This window comes from Triticum aestivum, chromosome 4A, assembly GCF_018294505.1.
Source record: "Triticum aestivum cultivar Chinese Spring chromosome 4A, IWGSC CS RefSeq v2.1, whole genome shotgun sequence".
Taxonomy (NCBI): domain Eukaryota; kingdom Viridiplantae; phylum Streptophyta; class Magnoliopsida; order Poales; family Poaceae; genus Triticum; species Triticum aestivum.
In genome coordinates, this window is record NC_057803.1 from 22,108,467 (window position 1) to 22,125,057 (window position 16,591).

Here is a 16,591-nt window from a genome sequence, read left to right on the forward strand (position 1 = left end):
ATGAACAGGACCCCGTGGTGCGGTGGAGGGCTGGATGAACAGTAGAAGGTGGAGGGGTGCCCGTGGAGGGGTGGTTGAACAGGACCCCATGGTGTGGAGGGCTGGATGAATAGTAGATGGTGGAGGGGTGGTTGAACAGTAGCCGGTGGAGTAGCGCGCGGTGGAGGCTGGATGAACAGGAGCCCATGGAGGCTGGAGGAGGTCGATGGTAGCCCGTGGAGGCTGGAGGAGGTCGACAGTGGAGATGAACAGTATCCCGTGGAGTCCCGTTTTGCAGTACGCCACACCCCTCCTGATGAACAGGACCCCTGTTTCGACCGTAGCGTTCCAACACAAGTCCGTTTCATCCGTTTTGCAGTACGCCACACCCCTCCTAATCAATAGGACCACCATTTCGACCATAGTAGGTCCGTTTCGTCCGTTTTGCGGTATGCCAGACCCCTCCCCATGAGCAGGATCCCGTTTCGAACGTGGCCGGTCGAACACAAGGTTGTTTCCCCCGTTCTGCGGTACGCCAGGCCTCGTTTCCATCGCCTATTCCATCCAAGCCCTCCCGATGAACACGACCACACATTCCGTTCCGACCCAGCCGGTTGGCTCCCACGCGTTCCATTGCCTCCCGATGAACACGATGCATTCCCTTGCCTCCCCATGAACACGATGCATTCCGTTGTCTCCCCATGAACACGACGACGACGTTGTTTCTCCGTTCCAACCCAGCCATGTATATGAGCCCTGGCCGTACGTATGCACGAGTAGGCATTCGAGACCCCGCCTGTATGTACACATACGTGGCCGTTTTTTTGCAGAGCCATATTTTCTTTCTTGCACCCTGGCCGCTGTACGTACATGCACATGCTACGTGCACATCTCTACTACAACATGTGCGCGCCTCTACATCCACCAGTATATATGTACGTACACGTTCGCGACCAAAATAACAATGCTACGTATGCTTCGACCAGGTGGGTCCCGACTGTCAGGCACTTCCTTGCCTGCGAAGATTTAGCTGGTGGGTCCTAGCAGTCAGGGAGGCGAATTGTTTTTTTTGCCCGGACGCACTTCCTTGCGTGCGAAGATGTAGCTGGTGGGTCCCAGCAGTCAGGGGCAAACGTTTTTTCACGAAATACGGTGGCCTGTCCAGTGGGTCCCCGCTGTCAGGTGGAGGAATAATTATTTTGCACGTAATAAGGAGGCACTTCCTTGCTGCGGCCATGGACCCAACTGTCAGCCTCTCCACGTACATTCCACGTCCGATGGAAGCCGTTCCTTGACCACGTTGACCATGCCGCGCCAAGAGCATCAGGGCGGTGGACGACGGCGAGGCCTAGGAAGGGGACGACGGGGAGCCGGGGAAGACGCGGCAGTGGATGCCCATGCGTAGAGGAGTACGAGGGTTCACTGGTTCACTGCGGTGTGAGGCTGCCGTCGCCGCAGAATAACTGGGGGTGTGGGTGAGTAGAGGGATGGCCTGGCCAGCGGTGGGAGTAGTAGGGGGCAGTAGACCTCCGCCGCATCGCAGCCGGCCACGGGACGCAGGAGCACGAGGCACAACCGGCGCTGGTTTGGGCGGCTGGAGCAAGAAGACCAGAGCTTAAAGAAGCACTACGGCCATTGGATGGACATCGTACGGTAACTGGAGCTAGAATCGTGCATATTGACTAAGTTGACAAAGCCCTCCGTCGCCGTCAACTTAGTAGGCCCACAAGTCAGCCTGCCACTATACTGGGTCCCAACTAACAGGGGGAGTATTCATTTTTTTTGTGCGTAATAAGGAGGCACTTCCTTGCGTGCGAAGATATAGCTGGTGGGTCCGAGCTGTGAGCGACGGTATCGGTTTTTTTCACGAAATATAGAGGCCCTTTCGGTGGGTCCCTGATGTCAGGTTGAGGAATCATTATTTTGCGCGTAATATGGAGGCATTTCCTTGCATGCGGCCGTGGACCCAGCTGTCGGCCTCTCCATGTACAGTCCACTTCAGATGCATGTCGGTCATTGACCATGTTGACCAGGTCGCGCCGAGAGCACCAGGGAGGTGGAAGACAACGAGGCCTAGGAAGGGAACGACACGGAGGCAGGGAAGACTCGGCAATTGTTTCCCACGCGGAGGGGAGTACGACTATACGAGGGTTTACTGGTTCGTCTGCCGTCACCGGAGAATAACAGCAGGTGTGGGTGAGTAGAGGGATGGCTAGGCCAGCGATGGGAGTACGATGGGGCAGTGAGGCCTGCGCGGCAGCAGAGCCGGCCGCAGGGAGGAGGGAGCAGGCAGTCCCGCCGGCGCTTGTTTGAGCGGCTGGAGCAGGAAGAGAAGAGATTGAAGAAGCACGACGGCCGTAGGATGGCCATCCAACAGTCACTGCTTGTGTGTCAACCTTTTTTTAGGAAAGCCTCAAATCTGTGGAAAACAGCATACAACCCATCTGCCATTATTTCTAATAATTTACAGCCCATTTGCTAATTAGTAAGGGTTTTTTTGGAGCCCATATTCTTTTTGTTAGCATTACATCCCATATTGTGGCCACGGTTAAAAAATTATATGAAATTTTGCATATTTCGGTGCGGTCCGAACTGTTTTTAATCCCGAAATTTTGACTCACATTCAAACTGATTTTAAAAATAAATGTATATCAATATAAAATCCAACAAATTCTCCATGCATAAAAATTAATGTAATTTAAAATCTCGAAATGAAAAAAGATATTTGAAACTAATTGCTGGTTTGATGTGTTTTAAAAATGTACAACCCATTTCTCATTACTGATGGGCCATTTTCTTGGCCTGCCGAATGAAAGCTCTCCTCGTCTTGAAAGATTTGCAGCCCAATAGGCCTGACAAAGCGACTTACTTGGCAAATCACACAAAAACTGGGTTGTGGCCATGGACCCAGCTGTCAGTCCATTTGTTTTTAGTCTATTTGGTGGGCTGGGCGAAACAATGATGTAGCATCTATCCAACCCGTTTAAATGCCATTTGCTTTTTTCTCGAAATCTGCGAACTTGCTGGGCTGGTTGAAAATATCATGTTGGGCTAGACGGAGAAATGTTATAAAAACATAAACACATGATTGCACGTGAGTAAAATCTTTGCAAGCTTATGTACGCAATCACTAGGAGTTAACTTGCCAAGTTATATATAAACAATTATTATTATTATTTTGTAAGAACATTCAACTTACGAAATAAAATATCATTTTAATTTGATGAGTTAATAGTACATGGGGTATTATTATTTTTAGGCTAGACGTGGGACAGTTGATTTGGTTCTAGGGGAAAGTACTGGGAGAAAACTCAATTTACATCGAAAAATAAAGTGGGAGAAAATTCAGAGACCTGCTGGGTCCACCTGAGGAGGGGAATATGTTGGGAGGAAGGAGATTCAAAGCACGACAGCCGAGTGAACTAGTTTTTTCACGGACAAGTGAACTAGTTTACATACATAAGCAAATAGCCACTAAAAAAGCAATCAGGTTAATGGGTTCTTAAAAGAAATATTTTGGACAAAACTGATAATTATGACACATAGGCTAATGCATGAAACACTCAGATGATAAAGGTGCTTATAAACAGATAAAGTACAACATCTAGACCTTCCTGGCATGCTTGATCATGACACTACGGCTGTCCGTGTACTCGTCGATTACGGGAAGCAGACACGCCCTCATGTCCAAGATCTACCTGTACATGTCGTAGCATGCGTATGCGTCCTTGGCCGCGTAGGTTATGTAGGCTAGATTCAGAGGTACCTCCCACATGTTCAGGTCGTCTTCTTTCATGTTGGCGTATCAGGGGTCGATGATGGTCTCAGCGAGGTCAACCACGGAGTCCTTCTCCCGCCCGTTGCTGATGATCTTGTATTGCTTCTGGATGTCGACAAGCTTGTTGCACCAGATGGCCGAATCGTCGCGTTCTTCCTTCTCTCCACTGTAGCGAAGGTGCAGTCGGCGCTGCCGATGAAACGAGCGAATGCTCCAGAACCTGGTGCAGCCATAGGACTGAGGCGAGGCAGAGCTTCACCAAGTCCGTATCGTTGGTGTACATCACATTCAACTTGGTGCAGCCATAGGACTGAACAGCGAACTCAAAGGGGAACTCCTTGCTGAAGTCCATATCCAGCATGCTCAGCCCTCGGATCGCCATTGGAGTCTCTTCGAGTGAACGAGTGTGTAGGCGGTGGCAGTAGTTCGTTTTTTAGCTCATGGGGAACTAGATTTAACAGTAAGCTGAGTGTGTACATGCGACAACAGTTACTACCCCTCCCTCGTCCACTGCATGCCCGGCAAAAGATGCACCCTCGGCCACACGTCGGTTCACGAGCGGGTCTGTATTGGTACTGTAATTATAGGAGTTAGTGGTAACTTTACTTAAATTTAATTAGCTTTAATAGAAATTTGTACTTAAAACAAGCAATGCATTCGCTCGTTCTATCAGTGCCACATGATCAACATGCACAACAATTAGAATTATTATTCTCAAGACGCACATGATCAGCACATTTGTCACACTTTCACAAAGATAATACTACCAAGTTTGAACTGTTTGTTATGGTTGTTGTCCTCTGCATCATCATGCCGTGTTTCCCAGCTTGCAAGATTCAGAACCAACAAATAAGATCCAAATAATAAGTTCAACAAAGATGCCTACACATCTCATTGATTCCCAGCTTGCAATATTCAGAACCAACAAATAAGATCCAAATAATAAGTACAACAAAGATGCCTACACATCTCGTTGATTCCCAGCTTGCAAGATTCAGAACCAACAAATAAGATTCAAATAATAAGTACAACAAAGATGCCTATACATCTCACTGATTCCCAGCTTGCAAGATTCAGAACCAACCCATTAGAGCCTTTTGATAAAGTGAATATCGGGATTAAATCCATCTTGGCTAGCCATGTCATACAATCGAAGAACTTGGCGAATACTCTTGACCGTCACAACATATGTAGTTGAGTATTCCTGCTAGCACAGCATGTTTGCACAGCACAAACAAGGAGACAGGAGAGCATGATTTCGCTTTATTAGCGGCCTCCTTGAAGTCAACCTCCAGCTCTACTTGGATGAGGTCTGCCTGGAGTTCCATGATTCAATTCATGCGCCTTTTTCTGCAGTTCACCTGAAATGAAGCAAAGATTGCATCATTCAGCTAGCAAGAAGTACTTGCTCTTGTGAGCTGGCAGGTTCTTCTTTAGTAGTTGCACTAAATTTAGGAACATTAAGGTTGGTTGTCCGGCTCATGTAAGGTGCAACTATAATTTTCTTATCCTTTTGTGCAGTTCCACTAAAATAAATTGCCATTGTGGTGATAGTGGCATCTCCATCTCGCAAAGGCTAATAAAATGTTGCACGAGATTACCAGCAGAACTTGACGGAGATTTTGGAAACTCCAATCACCATTTTGTGCAGCTGCACCAAAATTGAGAGATGTTGCCCACATGACATTTTAGTTGAACTTCACAAGACACTCATTCCAAAAAAAGTGTTTTGTGCAGTTCACCAAAAGGTCACAATAGCAACAAGGTGAAATGGATATCCCTATCTGCACAAAAAGATAGAAAGTAAACATTTGCTGGTCAATAAGAATATACAAAACATATACAAAATGAAAAGAAGCATCTTAATTATGTTCATGGCAATCACGCAAGGACAGTAGAAATTTTAAAACGTCAGCAATGCTTCATGTTACCAGAAGCATTACGATCAACAATGAGATTCCTCAAATATGGCATTACTTTAATGGTGGCATTGCTTGTTTACCAGACACAGTAAATCAACAGTAGCTAAAGAGTTGGTTTAAGGGCATGGGACCGTGGGGACACCAGGACACTCAGCAGCATAAAGGAGCAACTTACTTATCATACTGGGGAAAACAGCAGGAGTGCCATTGTACTATGTGAGGGTAGCAAATCTAATCCTGGAGACCTTTTACTATGTGAGGGCAGCAAATCTAATCCTGGGGACATTTTACTATGTGAGGGCAGCAAATCTAATCCTGGAGACCTTTTACTATGTGAGGGCAGCAAATCTAATCCTGAGACCTTTTACTATGTTAGGGCAACAAATCTAATCCTGGAGACTTTTTACTATGTGATGGCAGCAAATCTAATCCTGGACATACATTGTTCACTTGTCCACTAGCCGCCACTTTCTATCCTTTTTTCAACCAATAATAGATCTGTTTCTTATCCAGTTTGTACTGCGTTTTCCCATTATTTCCCTTTTCAACCAAGAGACCGGTTAGGTATCTGGTCTCTACTACTTTCACCATATTATTTCCTCTTTGAATCAAGTCATAGATTCATGCTACAACTTTCCCCCTTTCTTCATTGTTTGAACAAAGCCCTAGATTCGAATGCATGAAGTAGCTTTACCTCTAATAATACTAAAAATTTAGGTGGCTTTGGAAGAGCTGATGGTAGTAGAAAAAGATGCACATGCAGACATGTGGGGAGCTGGGGCAATAGAGCAAGGCCGCTTTCGAAGAACTTATACCTAAGGGTCGGCGTCGGTAGGTCGGATCCGCAGACAATATGGCAGGGAGGAAGAAGGGTCGGAGGACCTCCCGAGCCGGCCATGTGTCGGAGAGAACGGCACGGGCAGAGGATCGGGCCCCTTCGGCAGCTGTGGGTTTCCTCCCTTGGCGGCGATGACCGCGTGAATGATGCACCTTTTAGTCCTCTACACACACCGGCCAAAGGGATCCGGCCGGATCTGTGACCAACAGTGAGCAGAGCGAAAATGTCGCTACCGCTGTCTTGTTTATATCTGGAGAGGATGAGAGAATGAAGAGAGCAACCCTAGTAAAGGAAGTGCTCAGGCCCCTGCTTCCATATATAGTGGAGTGAATATCTTCTTTCTCTCCACAACAAGCGTTTCAATTTGTGTACATGTCATTAAAGAAAAGAAACTCTATATTTAGGGTGACTACTGTACGACTCCTACTTACTAGTAGTAGTACTACAGTATTGTTCACTTGTGCTCCCCGCCCCTCCATTCATTGAACAACCCCACGGGTGAATAAACATACAATAAGTATTGTATTTATATAGAACGAACAAGCTCGAACTATTTTCGCGTAGTTGAAAGTTGAGGGCGGGGCTATTCCCAGGCAGTACGCGCGGCAGTTTTCGGGTAGGGCCAGAAGACTATTTTAATTTAAACAAAACTTTGAGATGGTCACATAGCATGGAGCCGACCCCAACGATTTTAAGCTTACATGCACGGTACACGCTATCCTAGACTACTATACACATGAAACTGCCACACGAGCGTCCGGGCTGCGCTTGGCTCTTCGCCTCTTCGGGAAGTCTAACAATGATGGAATACTACTGCACTGGAGGAGTACTACAGTACGCTTCTAGCCATCTGACACCGATTGAGTTGCTGCATGTCCACCGCGTGCGGGAGGGAGAGCGTGTAGCGAAAGCTTCTCCTAGTCTTGCCAGCCACCACGCTCATGGGTGAGGGAGGGACGCTCCTGCCTTTGCGTGTATGACATGTGGGCCCTACAGGTGTGTGGCCAACCTGTCATACAGCCAAAGGCAGGTGCAGTTAAGTACATCAAACTTCTCGTTGATGTACGAGTTGACGCGACACATCAAAGCACTGCACTCGATATATTTCAATAATTAGCATGTGTGACTCCCAGATGCAGAGGCCGGGGGTCATCATCCTCCTTTTCGAGAAAAAACGGATGCGTGTGTGAGAGGACGAGTGCGTGCGTGCACCTCTTCTTTTCCTGTATAACATACTACTAAACTCAGAGTACAAGTTTTTGTGGGTGGCACGATGGTGCGTGCGAGAAGTGCCGAGAGATAGGTTTAATGCATTAATTGCAATGCATGCATGCATAAAGTACATGCATTGGTCAATTTTCTCTTAATACTTGCATGCAATGATTTAATGCACCTTGGAATCTGAACATGTGTTGGGGAACAACCAAATTGAGCCTTACAAAATGGTAAAACTAAAATTTTGAGATAAGTCCTATAAAACCGGAAAGGAGGGAGTAGAAAAAGAAGTACTCCATCCGGGAATAGTGTCGCACTTCGAAACTAGAACCGTCAATAAATTTTGAGCTTGCGTCTCGTCACATTCCAAATTACTCCATGCTATATTGAATTGCAAACCTGTTCACACCGATCACAACCTAAACGGTTTTCCCACTTAGGAGCGTATTAGTACTCGGTTATAAATACTAGTATGCTAAGATGACTGCACATTCCTCCTCAACTCCTCATCCACAAAAACAAACAAGTCATTCAGCATCCTTCCCTTGTATTTGCCATGGCCAGCACGGAGGTCCCGCCACGCCGTCGATGCAGCAGACTGGTCTGGCCGCGCCACGGAAGCAGCAGAGATGTCCCATCGCGCCACGAATGCAGCAGAGATGTCCCGCCGCGCCGCGGCGGCCTGGGAAAATTTCTCGCGGGCAGGCGACGACTGTTACAGGTGCACGCATGCGATCGTCCATAGCCAGATGGATCAAATCTCCGGCTTGGCGAGGTTGCAGGACAAGTTGATAGCCTCCTTTGAATAGGATACCGGCATCATCCGGCAACTAAGGGAGAGCAATGAGAGGCTCCGGGCCGAGCGCGACCTGCTGAGGGAGAAGATCGTCCGAAGTGCAGACCTGCAGGAGGAGACCAGTGCATTGTTGAAGAAACTTATGGACAAGAATGACATGCTCCGCAACGAGCACCGAAGGCTGGTGGAGGAATCCATGGATGTTCTCAAGCAGCGTCTTGAGGACACGAAAGAGCTCATCACCGCTCGCCGCGGAGACTAGTTTCCTGGTTTCTTTTGATGTAATAATCGGTTTAGGATGTGGATTGTGTCGTCGGTTGTGCAATGTTGGGTTCTAGCGCAGTTTGTTGGCCTCCTGGGATGTTGCGATTTCAATCTGGTAACTTTTAGTCCTTCGTGTTAGGCTGGAGTTGTGCTGAACTTCCTGTGAATTGTGGTGGTTTTCAGTAATGAAAATCGGAAGGGGCAAGCCCTTCTTTGATCGATTTTTTTAATCGTCCTTATATATTCACCAGTCTTGCTATAAGTCATAGTAGATGCTATATAGGTCTGTCGGATCTTACATCAAGATCCGTGCTTTCAGATTTTCTTTTCTCTCTCTTAAATCTCAATTGAGTGAGACATAGCCACGGCACTAAACAGAGGCTCGGGCGCCATTAATGGAGACCTTGGGAGAGAGGTGGACGGTAGATGGAGGTCAAAGGGCTCTCCTCCCGATAAGCACGCGCAAGGGTCTAATCGCACGCCTCTCGTACTCAAATAGCTACCCTGCACGGCGCCTCCTAGCTAACAAAAAATGGGGACGCGTGGCGGCACGTAAATGGTACTAGTAAGTAGAACGCCCACGGTTTCAATAATACTTGTGTTTCCGATTGTAACGTGACAGCACTTGTTCCAAAATGACTTTGTTGATTGTTAATGTGTGCGCCTTTGCAAATCGGACTACAAATTTACCATAGCATGTTGGTGCCATGTCATGGCACCAAGCCAAGTTTCATTATTTTCATGCATGTTTTGGATTTAGAGGAATTAAAAAACTAAGTTTCTCAATGTTTCCAACACAGCCACGATGCCCAGAATTTTGAATTTCATTCCCATTTCTTGCATGGAACCTAGAAATTTACCCGAGGACACACACGTGATTTTTCAACCAACTTTGGTGCACTGGAACATGTGCTTGTATTTCAAATTTGAATTATGCACACAAAGGTGACACGTTCCCTCCTAGAACCACGAGCCTTCTTGAGAGAAGCTCCGATTTGCAAGAAGCTTATACCAAAATTTGTTCCTATTCGGCCAATTTTTTTACCACGACATGGTACTACCATGACATGACACCATGCCAAGTTTCATGATTTTAAAACCAAGTTTCTCAATGTTCTCGACTGAGCCACGATGCCCAGATGTTTGAATTTTATTCTCATTTTTGCATGGGACCTAATCCCTCCTTCCATCTATATAGGGCCTAATGTGTTTTTCAGGACAGCCTTTGACTATTGACAAGATTAATAGCACATGATATGTATACTATGAAAATTATATTATTGGAAGCACCTTTGACATACAAAATTGAAGGTATGCTTTGTGTAAGTTGCATGTCATATATTATTGCTCTAACCTTTGGTCAAAGTGAGCCTCGAAAAACGCATTAGGACCTATATAGATGGAAGGAGGGAGTAGAAATTCACCCGAGGACACAAATGTGATTTTTCAACCAACTTTGGTGCACGGGAGCATGTGCTTGTAGTTCAAATTTGAATTATGCATATTGAATGACCAAAAACTCAATTGATGTGTAAATAAGGCCAAACGAAGCCGGAATAATTCCAAAATTTAACAGGGCACTCATGTAGTTCTATGTTGCCTTTTGTAAATAAACTCAAGGGGGACAACGTATATCATTTCGCACTCAAAGGTGGCACGTTCCCTCTCAGAACCATGAGCCTTCTTGAGAGAAGCTTCGGTTTGCAAAAGTTTATACCAAAATATGTTCCTATTCGGCCATTTTTATACCACAACATGGTAGTACCATGACATGACATCCATGCCAAGTTTCATGATTTTCAGACGTGTTCTGGATTTACAAGAATTTAGAACCAAGTTTCTCAATAATCTCGGCCGAGCCACGATGCCCAGATATTTTAATTTTATTCTCATTTCTTGCATGGGACCTAGAAATTCACCCGAGGACACAAATGTGATTTTTCAACCAACTTTGGTGCACGAGAGCATGTGCTTGTAGTTCAAATTTGACTTATGCACATTAAATGACCAGAAACTCAATTAATGTATAAAAACGACAAACGAACCCGGAATAATTCCAAAATTTAACAGGGCACTAGTGTAGTTCTATGTTGCCTTTGTTAAGAAACTCAAGGGGGGCAGCTTATATCATTTCACACTCAAAGGTGGCACGTTCTCTCTTAGAACCACGAGCTTCCAAATCGGCCCAATTTTTTACCACAACATGTTAGTGCCATGACATAACACCATGCCAAGTTTCATGATTTCCAGGCGAGTTTTGGATTTACATGAATTTAAAATCAAAGTTTCTCGATGTTCTCAGACGAGTCATGACGCCCAGATGTTTGAATTTCATTCTCATTTCTTCCATGGGACCTAGAAATTCAACCAAGGACACACATGTGATTTTTCAACCCACTTTGGTGCACCGGAGCATGTGCATGCAATTCATATTTAGATTATGCACACTAAAAGTCCGGAAACTCAACTAATGTATAAAAAGGCCAAATGAACCCGAAATAATTCCAAAATTTAACACGGCACTCATATAGTTCTATGTTGCCTCTGTAAATAAAATCAGGGGGGAGGCAACGTATATTTTTTAGCACACAAAGGTGACACGTTCCCTCTCGGAACCACGAGGCTTGTTGAGAGAATCTCCGGTTTTGCAAGAGGCTTATACCAAAACTTGTCCCAATTCAGCCAAAAATTATACGTATGAAAATAGGGTTTAGATTATCCCAAACATCTCGCTACCTATACCAATAATGTACTATGATTTGAATTCAACATAAAATGGATACAAATATTTGAATTGGAGAACGTATGGTACATGTAGTTCATAGTGAAATATGATTACTACTATATGTATGTTTTTTGTTATCAAGATAATATTTAAATTATTGTATAACTTGACAACAATCGTATTCAAATAAGGAAAATTGATTCAAATTTTAGTCCATATGGTAGACGACAATATATATGTTCACATGGTGGAGTAAAATGTTCATATATGATGGAAGATCAAAATGTACGACTAAATCAATTATAAACCGCAAGGTCACCTAACGATATATTCGAATTCAACATAACATGGATTCAAAAATTGAAATTCGAGATCATGGCATATGTAATCATATAAAAAGGGACATTACTCTTTCTTTGGTGGGAATTGATTTGTTTCTTGTTGTTGTTGAGGGAAGTGCGAATCGATTTGGTACTGTGTAGGGTTATCTTGTTCTCCCGATTTTTTTACATTTTTCTTGTAGTTTTTTCAATGGCATCTATAGCAATATAGTAAAAGGGGACATGACTCTCTTGTGTCTTGTATGAATTGTTTTTTACACATTAAGTTTGTTCTTCCGAAGAAGGAATCCGCACCTTGTTATCCCGAAATTTTCAAGCTCGAGTATCTTTTGTCTCACCTGCTTTGAAAATCCCGCTTCTTCAACCCGGGCCGCGCCTTGTTATCCCGAAATTTGGACGTGCGCGAGAACTCCCTCCTCATCTGAAATCGCTCCCGTAGCACAGACATGTGAAATCCCCCTTCTACCCCTCAGCCAAAATGAAGCTCCACGTCGTGGTGTCAAAACCGGTGGGGGCACGCTGGTAACTTACCCTACATTTCGGACAAGCGCGTCCCTAAGCTTGGCTCCTCCCTCCCTCTTTGCCCCCCATTCGTACACCGAGGCCACAAACCCGCGAAACCCCACGCTCCTCCGTCGGCCTCCCGACCGCCGCCCAGCCGGAGACTCTTCCCCGACTACATCGTCCACCGCAACAGCTCACCATCCCTCATCCACCACACCGGATGAGGATCCGTTGTCGATCTCGTTGTCCCGCCGAATCAGTCGCCCCATCCTCCACCTCCAAGGAGTTTCCCCGATGTTTGCCTCGTCTATCGCGCCACCTCAATCCCCATAGCACCGTCTTGACCTGCCCCACCGGAACCGCAACACCCTCACCAATTCCTCCAATGAAGCCGAGGCCAACTCGGCGCCACCAAGGAGGTTCTGCACTCACCGCTGCATTTTATCTTTTATTCGATCTTAGAGGGGCTGCCGGTGCTCGATACCGAGCAGACATGGCGTGTCTCCATCAACGGCGCCGTCGCAGGCCACATCATCCACGGCGTCTCTCCCCCATGTCGTTGCTTCCTCGGCGGCGACTTCCACAACGGCACTAGCTGCAGCTGCTCTGGCTCTCGCTCACGCTGTGGCTCTGTTCTTGCTGTCGGTCATGCTGCTACACTGCTCCTGCTTTCGTTCGTGCTGCTACTCTGCTCTTGCTCTCGCTTGCGTTGCTGCTGCTGCTGCACGACCTCCGGCAGCTACAGGAGTTGCTGCTTTAGCACTCGCTCACGGTGCTACTACACGACTTGCTCTCTGCTAGTGCATTTCCTGCTTGAGTGTCTGCTGATTTAGATCACTGCTTCTCTGCTACTAGTGCTCGAACGCCCTAAACATCTATTGCAAAGCTCTATTACTAGTTCAATCAGTTTCGACAGTAAAATTCAGTTTCGACTGTGAAGTTCATTTTCTTCAGTTAAGTTCAAAGTGAACAGTACTTACAACATCTGTCGGAGCGGCGTGGTGCGGCTGATGCGTTTTACATCTAGCACTTTTTGGTGATGTATTTTACATCATCTATTGTAGATTATATTAGGGTCCCACTTCAGATTAACGTTGTTTGTCTTGTCATGCTTCAGCCTCGTCGCCGTACACCTTAACGGAGCTGCTCCAACGACGGAACCATCCATCACAGCGGAGCTGTGCCCTTGGCGGCGTTTCCAGAGGCCTCGGATCTTCTTCCCGCCTCCGACAATCACACCAGCATCATCACCATCCTCCACGTCCAACCCAATTATGCTGAGGTCCACAAGGCTATGCCAAAGAGGTTGTACACTCGTCGCATCACTTTGTTTCTCCATTCCTCTGTTCTTCCAATTCATGTGGGCAAAACACCCAGGTTGACTGAAATCCTATGTTTCCAAATGCTCTGTTGTGCACGTGCATTCGTATCCTATTCCTGTGTTTTTCCTGTCCCTGCGTTTACAGAATCCTCCAATTCTAAGGAGCCCTTACAGATTTACTTCATTTTCAGATAGGCGTCAAAGAAAACTCTGTGTGTTATGGCCTGCTCCTATCGTGCTGTCATCCACCCCACCTGAGGTGCACCATCGACAGAGGCATTCACTGCAGCAGAGATCCCCCCTGAAGACTTCCTTTCGCCGCCTCAGATCATCTTCCCCGTTGCCGGCAGCCACGCCAACTGCATTACCATCATCGACTGAGCAGATGAACTTGAGGACTACACAGTTCCGGAAGAGAGGTCGCAGTCTTTCGTGTTTGCTTACATTATACATCGGTTATTATTACCTGCTACTTTATCGTTCAATCTTGAGTTTTGAATTGTCCATGAGTCTCATATCGAGCCAGCAACGAATATTATCTGTCTACTATCTGGTTCATCTGGGGTCTTCTATGTGGTTCATGTTGGGTGGGCAACAAACAATAGATGATCCATTTTCTATCTTTTTTAAACTGAAGCTATAATCTACCTGCTATCATTAGTTTTGGATCCATCCACTCGTTTTCTAACATCAGTCCTGATTTTTGCATGCACCCCTTAGGCCTTACAAATCTAACTATTTTTTATTATGCATGTCAGATATTGTACACAATCGTACTGAACATGTAGAGAAAAAGAGAAGACCGTTGCGTGCAAATATAATGTCATGCAGACGCTGCTCCATGGTGGGCGAAGTGCCCCCCTCCTGCATTTCCAGATTGTATTCCATAGGAAGATAACTTTTCAGATGGAGATTCAGAAGGAGCCGACCACGCCTGTTTACCACCTGAGGTGTTTGCTCTAACCTGGCATGCTAATGTTGGTCATATCATGCATATGGCGCCTTGCATTGCTTACATTATACATCTTATATGTCATCAGCTTAGTTTAGATTTGCTTTGTGTGAATGCCACCTGTTTGGTTTCTATATCATACTCCCACCATTCCTAAATATTTGTCTTTTTAGAGATTTCAACAAGTGACTACATACGGAACAAAATGAGTGAATCTGCACTCTAAAATATGTCTATATACATCCGTATGTGGTAGTCCATTTGAAATCTCTAAAAAGACAAATATTTAGGAACGGAGGGAGTATATGAGAATTATGCAATGCCATCTTCTTTAGCCAGGCATCATATACGTGAATCATGCAATGCCATCCTGTTTAGCCTGTCATCGTATATGTGAATTGTATTGTGCCATATTTTTTCCATAATGTATTCCATTTGTGAACAATGTTTATACATTCATCTACTCTTCCTGTGCATCAGCAATTTGAGTCGGTCATGGGAAAATCTGGAGTGAAAACAAGGTCTTCTGAGCAGTCAGTGCTACCTGCCGATGCAGATTTTTTGATAGTTACAGATAGGTCCTTAGAGGAGGATTTAGAGAGAGATGACCAGTCGTATCCCCCCCGAGGTGCATGCTCTAACTTGGCTGGGTTATATTGCTCATATCATGCATATGGTGTCTTGCATTGCCATGCCATCTGCTTAGATTAGACATGCTTTGTGTGAATGCCTCTTGTTTGCTTTCTATATCAGATATGAATTATGCAATGCCATGTTTTTCAACCAGTTATCATATATGTGAATTATGCACCGCCATGGAGCCAGGCATCATATATGTGAATTATCTCATGCCATATTTTTTTCAATTTGTCGACAATATGTGTATATTGAACTACTCTTCATGTGTATCAGCCATTTGAGACGGTTATGGAAAAATCTGGAGTGAAAACAAGGTCTTCAAAGCAGGCAATGGTACATGTTGAAGCATATATCTCGATGGTTATAGGGAGCTCCTCAGAGGAGGATTCAGAGATAGATGACCAGTCCTCACTAGTAGAAAAAGGGTCAAACGTGAAGCACATTAGTGCCGGTTTGAATTAGAGCCGGCACTAATGTGTACATTAGTGCCGGTTCATGGCGGCGATCAATAGTACTGGTTCGTGGCGAACCTTTAGTACCGGTTCATGCCACGAACCGGTACTAAAGAGGCTGTGTCAGCCTGCGGTCAGGCTATGGCCCCACCATCACCATTTAGTGCCGGTTCGTACCACGGACCGGTACTAATGAGGTTATGGCAAGCTGTTTTTAGTCCCACCTCGCCAAGAGAGAGGCAATATGAGCGGTTTATAAGCCGTGAGTGCACAGACAATGATGAAGAGTTGCAATGCTCACCTACATGTTGATTAGCTTCAAGCCTTGCGGAATAGCATAGATTGCACTGAGCTATGTGCAGTGCAGTCTACACTATTCCGAATGGCTTGAAGCAAATTAACCAACATTGCACCTCTTTTTTATTTTTAATAACTTATTTAAACTCCGGACTTCTTTTGTGTTCAGTATACAGCATTTAAAGCGACATCATCAATTTCCAACATGTTCTGACATCATTTGTTGTTTTTCGGTCATTTACCTAATTGTTTAGAGAGCTAAATGACCGTGAAATTGAAAATCACTACAAAATGAATCCTGAAAATGTTGAAACTTGGCATGGTATCATCATATCACCCGCATAGCATGCGCGAAAGAGTAGAGAGGGTCACGGCAAAAACTGGACGCACTTCGTGTACAAACTGGACATACTCTTTCCGAGTATCAGGGTTTCGGACGAGAACTCATCTGTTACATGGCCACTTCAATGTTTTTTAAACTTATTTGAACTCCGGACTTCTTTTGTGTTCAGTATCCAGCATTTAAAGCGATGTCATCAATTTCCAACATGTTCTGACATCATTTGTT